Below are 8568 nucleotides of genomic sequence, written 5' to 3'. Positions count from 1 at the left end.
CCCGCCCCCCCGAAAGACTCAGCTCCTGCCAGGCCCACCCCAGCCAACCTCTGGGGCAGCTCCCCAAGACCCCCAGGACAGGATGGGCCCTTTCCTTCCAACACAACCCAGAGTCATGAGCTGCCCAGACCCCGGCCCAGATCAGGGCCTGTGTTCCCTGTAACTGGTGCGCAATAAGTTTTGATGAGGGGCCACTCCCAGAATTTGGCTGGTGGCCAAGGGCTGGCCTCTTCCCTGACATTAATGGGGGGGTGTGGGATGGAGGTAAGAGATTGGGGTGTGGGAGGGATTTAGGGTGAAGGAGGGGTTGTGACCTGGGCCAGGGTCTGGGAGGGCTGCGGGGGAGCTGAGGGTTTGTGATGCCACCTGGGTCAGAGGCCGGAAGAGGAGCGGAGGGCGGGAGGCAGGAAGGGGCTGGGGTACAGGACTGTCCTGTCCAGGCCCCATGCTTTGGGGGCCCTGCAGTGGCCACTGCAACCATCCTGTGGGCAGGTCCCAGGGCAGCCCAGGGGACTCCCTGGGGGAAGGAGCCTGGTGGTGGGTGGCAGGAGGGGTCAGCTCCCCCTGCCTGCCCTCTCCCAATTAACCCCTTGGCTACCTCAGGGGCAGGGGGTTCTGCAAGGGGGCAGAGCAGGGGCTGGGCTTAGGAAAGGGGGGAGTGGGAAGCAGAGGTGGGTGGCATGGAACAGGACCTAGGGTGGAGGGGGCAGGGCCTTGCTCGTGGGACACTAGGGGGTGGGGTGCCCTAGGCCCCATGACCCCTAAGGATGCCCCAGCTGGGCTGCCAGAGCCAACGTCCAGCCAGGTGGCAGTTACCTCGGCTACTCCTGGCTAGCAGCCTAGTGGGATCCTCAGGCAGGCTCCCTGCCTGCTCTGCCCCTGCCCGGCCACGCATTCTCTGTGTGCCCCCAGCCCCAGGGAGGGCTGCGTCTTCAGGCACATGGCCTGCAGAGATCACAGCTGGTGGGTGTGAGCAGTGGGCGGGGAGTGGAACGCAGGGAGGGTCCCACTGGGCCATGGACTGGATTTGGTTCCTTGGTGGATTGGATGCAGCCGACAGGACGCATTTTCCCCATCGTGCCCTTAAGCGGCTGGTCAGGAGAGATTCAGATGCCACCCAGCTGAGGAGCCGGGCGCCCGCAGCTGGGGTTTGTGTTTCTATGGGTAGCACACAGCTGCGCATATCACAGTGCACATAATTTTTTTCTACACATGAATGGAAACGGTTAGAGGGAACATTGATCAGGGCCCCACTGCGACCCCTTCCTGATGGCGATTGGGATGCTTATTGTGCCACGTGCTGTGTGGACGCAGAGTGAGAATCCCTCCCTCCGCGAGCTCAGAGGTGAAATATGCAAAGTGGGAGGGAAACTGAGGTGGGGGGATGTGACTTGCCCAAGGTCAATGGCTGAGCTGAGAGTAGAATTCAGCTCTCCTGACACCCAGCCTCACACACACCGGTGTCTCCAGGAAGCTTTGCTCCTGTAAGCAGCCCAGGAGGTGAAGCAGGGGCGGTGGTTAGACAGGCTGGTCCAACAGGTGAGGAGACCTGAGCCTGGAGGGTTGGCTAGTGCATCTGGGAGCATCAGTCCCTTTACCTGGGCATGTCCCCATTTATGGCACAGCCACTCCCCCACTGCCCACCTGGGAACTGGCTGCCCGCTCCTTCATCAAGTGGTAGCCCAGGAGGGACTGCTGGAATCTAGCCTCTTCCTCCTCCCCAGCAGCACAGACCACCTCTCTGCATGCCAGCAGGAGCTTCGCATCACCTTTGCTGGACACTAGTAACAATGACCAGGTCCTTAAAGCTCATAGTGCTGTGCCCATGTTAATGGGGAAAGGCCTCACCCCCCCCCCCAAGTTAGGGAAGCCCTGGAACCCCCATTTTATAGAGGGGGAAACCGAGGCATGGGATCACTCAGCAGCAGAGGTGAGACCAGAACCCTGAAACCAGTTATCCTACCTCGATCCCTCCTCGCTCGCAGGACAGAAGCCACAAGTTCTGCTAATTTCCAAAGCTGTGGGTAGAACGAGCCAGTTCTGATCCCTAACCCCACTTCTAACAACTACTCCCCTCCAGAACAGACTGCTGAAGCCTTGATCTTTTATTACCTCCTGCTCTCCAGTCGCTAACCTGCCTCTCCCCAGACACAGGCTGCCCCCACCCCACCCCACCCCACCGTCCGACCTGGCACCTGAGGAGCTCAGGTGTCTCCCATCCAAGTACTAACCGGGACTGGCCCTGCTTAGCTTCTGAGATCATCCAAGGTGAGGCGTGGGCAGGGGAGTGCTGCGATTCCTAAGGGAAGCGCGCCCCCTGCTGGAGGAGATTCCCTAGCCCGCAGCCCCCAGGCCGAAGGGGGCAACCGGTGCCAGGCACCAACGTGGGGCAGCCCCCTGCCAACCCTCCCCTGGCCGCCCGCCCCGCTGCATTCCTGGGTGTGAGCGCTGCTGCTGTCGCGGCCGGAATGGAATTTAAATCAGGGCTCAAACCCGCTGGGACGCGCCTGAGCCTGGGCCTGGAGCTGATCTCTCCCCTGGGGCCGGGCAGGGGGCCAGGTCCTGCTGTTTGCTCCCAAAGCCCCTTGCAGCCCCCGGACGAGGACTCCCGGAATCCCTCCTTGCTGCTAGATCCATTCCTCCCCACCACCCTTCCCTGGGCTGTGGTGACAACATGGAGCAGTGATTACCCCCTTGACTTGCGAGGCAGGAGACTAAGAGCCAACCATCCACTAGGGCACGGGCGCTTTATGCCTCAGTTTCCCTGCTTGTGCGGGCACTTCTCTGAGTCTGTCAGACACGGGGAGGGGGCACGCACAGCGCAAAGTGGGTTCAAGGTGACAGTGTCCTTTGGACTCGGGGGATGGTTGGGTGACAGGCAGGGTGGCCTAATGGGCGAGCGAGGGAAGTCTTTAGCCCTGGGGCTTGTTGTCAGCCTGGGGAGGGGAGTGCGAGCTAGTTAGAGTGGGGGAGGGAGGGATTAGAAGCCAGCACTCCTGGCGAGCAGCGTTCCCTGTCAACTGGAGAGAGTCCCAAGCTGCCCAGCTGATTAGCAGAGCATGCACAGCTGGTTTGCTTTCTACGGGTGGTGCCCATCCGCACATGCCTGGGGCACATAACAAAATTTATTCTGTGTGTGGATTAAAAGGATTAAAGGGAACATTGCTTCTGGGGTCTAACCCCACCTCAGTTAGGTTTGGAGGGGGCAGGGCTGGAGGCAGGACCCCTGGGTTCTCTTCCTAGCTCTAGCAGCTAAAGCAGGGGAAAATATATGTCAGGGCATCTAATCCCAGCTCTGCTACTGATTTTCTTTCTGCAAGCAATGTCCCCTGTCAGTGCCTCAGTTTCCCCCTCTGTAAACCAATGCTCATGATGAGCCTTCTACGTGAACTGCTTTGCGACCTGGGGAAGATGCAGGACAGGTCTCAGAAGGGGCCTGATTGTGCCCTGTCCGTGTTTCCCTACTGCGACCCGCAGAGTCTGAGATAAGGGACCGTTTGCTCTCTGGGTCTAATCCTGCTCTGACAGTAGACCCAGCAGACATCCATTGTGGTGACTCCAGAATCACACCAACCTCATTAGGCCTTTCCTCTTTAACCCTCCCACTGCTGTTGCTGTGAACAGAAGCTGGTGGTACATTCAGCCGTTTCCTTGCGGTCTGGCCAGGGCTGGGCCCACCAAGCTATGAAGGGTTTTGTCCCTCCTTCCCAGCAGCCTGAGTGACCTGGGACCTCCCTGCTCCTAATTCACTCCTCCTACAGTCCCCATGCGGTGACCTGCAGGGAGCTGGCTGCTCCTCGGGGGCTGGCTCATTTCTCGATTTCCACACACTGAGTGAAGGGTGAACATGCTGGTGGACGACACCGGAAGTGTGGTTTGGAGAGTGAAGTGTGAGCCAAGCCCTCAAGAGAGCTGGTTTCCAGTCCCAGCTCTGCTGCAGACTCTTTGGGTAAGTCATGGCCTTGTGCTCTAACTCAGTTTTGCCCCATCAAAGGTGGGTAATCCATCCTTAGTCTCATCAGATTGTAAAGTCTTAGGAGATGACCACCCTGACCAATTACCCCGAGTGCATTTGTAATTGCCTTGAGGTGGATGCGAACATGTGGCCTCTAGACTGCGTGAGAGCCTACAGTTTGAGCTACGGGTTACACACTTTCAACTAAAATAAGGTTAGCATCAGCTAGTAGGAAGTCACGAGTGAGACGTTGCAGGAGAGTTTCCTGGGGTTTCCCTTGCCCTGCTGTCTCATGGTTAAACTACAAACTGTCCTCTCTGCACTTGTGTTGCCATGTGTTAGCTAAAAGTTATGCTTCGCTCTCCTATAACGGACCTCAGGGTGCTTTACAAAGGAAAGCAGGAGCATTCCCCCCATTTTACAGATGGGAAAACTGAGGCACAGAGCAGCCATGTCCCAGGGAACCCCACATGTCCAAGAACAGAACCCAATTGTCAGAAGCTCCAGAGCATCATCTGCTAGGCTGCACTGCCTCGCCAAGAGCACACCTTTCTTCCATGTGAAGATTGGACCTATGTGAATGTGCAGCTCCCTGCATCATAGGGCTCTGATCTCAGCTGGGCTCTGGAGAAGCAGCTTTGTGCCACAAGGAGCTATCAACATAAGCTGTATTGCACCCCACTGTGCCAGGCACTGTACATTATTTATTAGGTGTATTATAGTAGCTCCTAGGAGCCCCAGACATGGCCCACCATCCTACTGTGTTAGTCACTGTACACAGAACACAGAAACAGTCCCTGCTCCACAGAGCTACCAGTCTAAGACAAGAGATCACACATACAGACAGACAGACAGACAGACATGGGGAGCACAGTATCAGAGAGGGAGCCGTGTTAGTCTGTAGCTTCGAGAACAAGAAGAAGTCTTGTGGCACCTTATAGACTAACAGATATTTTGGAGCGTCAGCTTTCGTGGGCAAAGACCCACTTCGTCAGATGCACCTGATAAAGTGAGTCTTTGCCCACGAAAGCTTATGCGCCAAAATACCTGTTAGTCTATAAGGCGCCACAAGACTTCTTGTTGTATGGGGAGCACATTCAGTACCGTCAGCGTGCCTGCAGCCTCACCTCTGTCTGGATGTCTGCAGGCATCCCAGGTTTTCAGGAGGCGTTTCAAGTCGGCTGATGGGGTGGCTTGGCAGATATTTCACGAGGGGGAGCAGGGGAGCCCGCACAAAGGCCCAGAGCCTTGAAAATATTCAACTGTCCCGAGCATCCAGCACCTAAATTGCTGTGCAGTTCGAGGCCACCAGGTCAGGTTGCAAACTGCAGCAAGCAGGCGAGGCAGGCTGTCGTCACCACCTGATTGGAGGCGGGCACTGGCCAAAGGAGATGACCAGGAAATAATTGGTGTAATAAGATGTGGTTGGCGCTATGGGAACATCAGAGCACTGCAGTGCTAAGCCCAGGCTTTCTGCCAAGCAAAGCCACCATAAGCTGCGCCCCTGGGGGATTGCTCTGGGCCAAGATTTTAGCATGTGCAAAGGAAGGTGATACTGAGAGTTACCTCATACCCAGGACAGCAGCCTGCCCCCTGCCCCCCTCACCTGATGTGCCACACTGAAGCGCCCAGAGGTTGTTGTGTAAAATAGGAAGTGTGTGTGGTTAAATGTCAGGATGGTTGGGTTCTATTCCCAGTACGGGGAGGTGGGGTGTAGTGGTGGTGGGGGGAGCCCAGTTACATTCCCAGCTCAGGGAGCGGAACAGGGTCTAGTGGTTAGAGCAGCGTGCAGGGAGGGGTGCCAGGACTCCACCCCAGAGGTGGCTGCTTGTCAGTGCTGAGCGAGGGATCTCCATGAAGCATTGCTCCGTGGCTGCTAAGTAGCTCCTGTGCTCCACCCCAGAGGTGGCCGCAACATCTTCCTTCATGACCCTTGGCAGAGCCTTCCCGCGCCTCAGTTTCCCCACCTGTAGAACGAGGGCAGCCAAGCTGCTCAAGCAAGGGCTGCCATGCGTGTAGGATCCTGGTGCTAAGAGGCTGCCCCCCGCTCCGATTTCTGGGGCGGGGAGAGACCTAAATGAGGGTCCCTGCAGCTTTAAGACCCCTCTGCGTCTTGCTGCCCCGGCCGCTCTCCCCGCTCGGCGGCCGAAGGGTTAACAGCGGCTCGCCGCAGGCCCGGCTCTTTACGGCTGCGAACAGCTGCGAGGGGGGCAGGAGGTGACTCCACCAATCAGGAGCGGAGAGGAAGCAGCCCGCAGGGATGATATTTGGGTTCATGCCTCCCATGGGACGCCGGATTGAAGCGGGAGGGTGCAGATGCGTGATTCCAATGGCACCCGAGTCTCCCTTCTCCCATCTGGGTCCTGCCAGAGCGCCACGCAGGGGGAACAAAACGGCCCATTCAGGGATTAGCCCCGTTTCCGAAATTAGGGCCCCAGCAGCGGGCGTGGAGAAACATCACGGCCCCCGTAACAGGCTCAAGCCCTACGAAGCCAGGGGTAGCTTTCGGGCTGAGTCTGTGCCAAAGCAGGTGGAGCCAGGCGGACGTGGAGCCTTTAGCCTGGCGCTTCAGCGCCGCTGTTGTGCTCCACCCCAGAGGTGGCTGCAAGTCAGTGCTGAGTGAGGGATCTCCAGGTAGCACGGCTGCGTGACTGTTAAATAGTTGTTGTACCCCACCCCAGAGTGGCTGCATTTCAGTGCTAAGTGAGGGATCGCTGGGAAGTGTTCCTGTATGGCTCTTATGCAGCTGCTGTGCTTTTCCCCCTTCGCCCCGGACCCAGAGGTGGCTGCATTTCTGGGAATCTGTTAGAGAACTGTTGTGCCCCACCACAGAGGTGGCTGCATTTCAGCGTAGGGCAAGTGATCCCCATGCACCTGCTTGGCTGTGCACTTGCTAATTAGCTGTCACATCCCACCCCAGAACAGGCTGCATCTTAGAGCTGAGCATTGACACTGTTTGACTATTAAGCAGCTTCCACGTCTCACCCCAGAAGTGGCTGCATTCAACACTAAGCGAGCGACCCCTACGCAGCTGCCATCCACCAGCCCACAAAGGGTTGGATTTCAGCATTGGCGTCATCTCTCTGTTGTGTTGCTATGTAGGGGTTAAACTGCAGCTGTGCCGCACCCCAGAGGTGGCTGCATTTCCAAGGTGAGTGTGATGCTCTCTGTGACTCATTTTGCTTGTGCAAAGTGCCGGGGGGTGGAGTGTGACATTCCCAGGGCACACGACAACTCGGCTGTTCCTGATGGAGGTATCAGACCAACCAACAAAAGTCACCCAGCCAGTTCTGGGATAGGCCCTAGGGGTTTTCCCCCAGGCTGGGGGGATACGCAGGCAGTGCAGATCTGGGCCACTCATCCCTAGGTTATAGGCCCCACGGTGGGTCCCCAACAAGAAGGTGAGGTGTTCCCAGTCTGGGGAGATTCTGCATTTCCTAGCGTGGGAGGCTGGAGATTAAACACCAGCCACAAGGCCCAGGGGGCAGGCAGAAGCCACATCCCCACAGTGGGCCGCATCCCTCACCAATGTAAATGGGCCTAGGCAGAGGAAGTAGGAGCACAGGGGTGCTGCAAGTTTGGGGTATCAATTGAGGGTCTCGTCCACTGGACCCACTTGCCAGGGGCTCCGCTGCCAGGTCCCACATGCAGGGTGCCGAGCCCGGGCTCCCAACCACCAGCTTCACGTGAGGGGTGCCAGGTGCCAGCCCCAGGCGGGGAGGGGCCTGGGGGCAGCGTGCTGCCAACACTGTTCCGGTGCCACTGTCAAAGGGCAGTGAGTGGGGGGGATCCCTGCTTGGGATCAGCTGAGATGGTGCTGCTGCTTTCAGTGAGGCTTGGCTGACTTGGCCCAGCGCCTCCAGCCCAGGCGCCCCATGGTATGCAGGGAGTTTGCAGAGCAGGGACATCTGCGTAGCAGTAACCAACCCAGCCTCATGCCGTTCCCCCCCTTCCCTGGGGGGTTCATGCCCTAAGGGGCCCTGTTTGGGGGAAGCTGGGCTCTGCTGCCCCTGAGCCAGCAGGTCTGGGGCCTCTGCTGCGGCTGCCCAGGCAGAGACTGGCTAGCTCCTGGGGGTGGGTCACTGGGGTGCTGTGGGTGAGACGTGCAGGCTTGTTCCACATGCAGGCTGCTGAGCAGTTGTGGGTGGGGAACAATTCTGCACCCTACAAGTAGCCTGGAGGTGAGCAACTCTTCGTCCAAGGGTCACGTGCTGGGGTCGTATAGGGCCATGGGGCCAGAGCCAGGAAGGTAACCCAGGAGTTCTGGCTTCCAACCCACCACAACCACTAGACCCCACTCCCCACCTGAGTTGGGAATAAAACCCAGGAGTCCTGGCTCCCACCTCCCCCCCACTCTAACCACTAGACCCCACTCCCCTCCCGAGCTGGGAAGAGGACCCAGGAGTCCTGGCTCCCAACCCCCACTCTAACCACTAGACCCCACTCCCCTCCCGAGCTGGGAAGAGGACCCAGGAGTCCCGGCTCCCTTTCTTTTGGCAGCTTCCCCTGGCAGCGGAGCCCTGCTGGCGGAACGGGAAAGGCTGCAGCCTCTCAGGGGCCCAGGACGCCTGGGTTCCACGCGCCCACCCGCGCCGCCCCCAGGAGCCCGCCCC

The sequence above is a fragment of the Carettochelys insculpta genome, chromosome 29 (assembly GCF_033958435.1).
Source record: "Carettochelys insculpta isolate YL-2023 chromosome 29, ASM3395843v1, whole genome shotgun sequence".
Classification (NCBI taxonomy): domain Eukaryota; kingdom Metazoa; phylum Chordata; order Testudines; family Carettochelyidae; genus Carettochelys; species Carettochelys insculpta.
Note: the sequence above shows the minus strand (reverse complement) of the source record.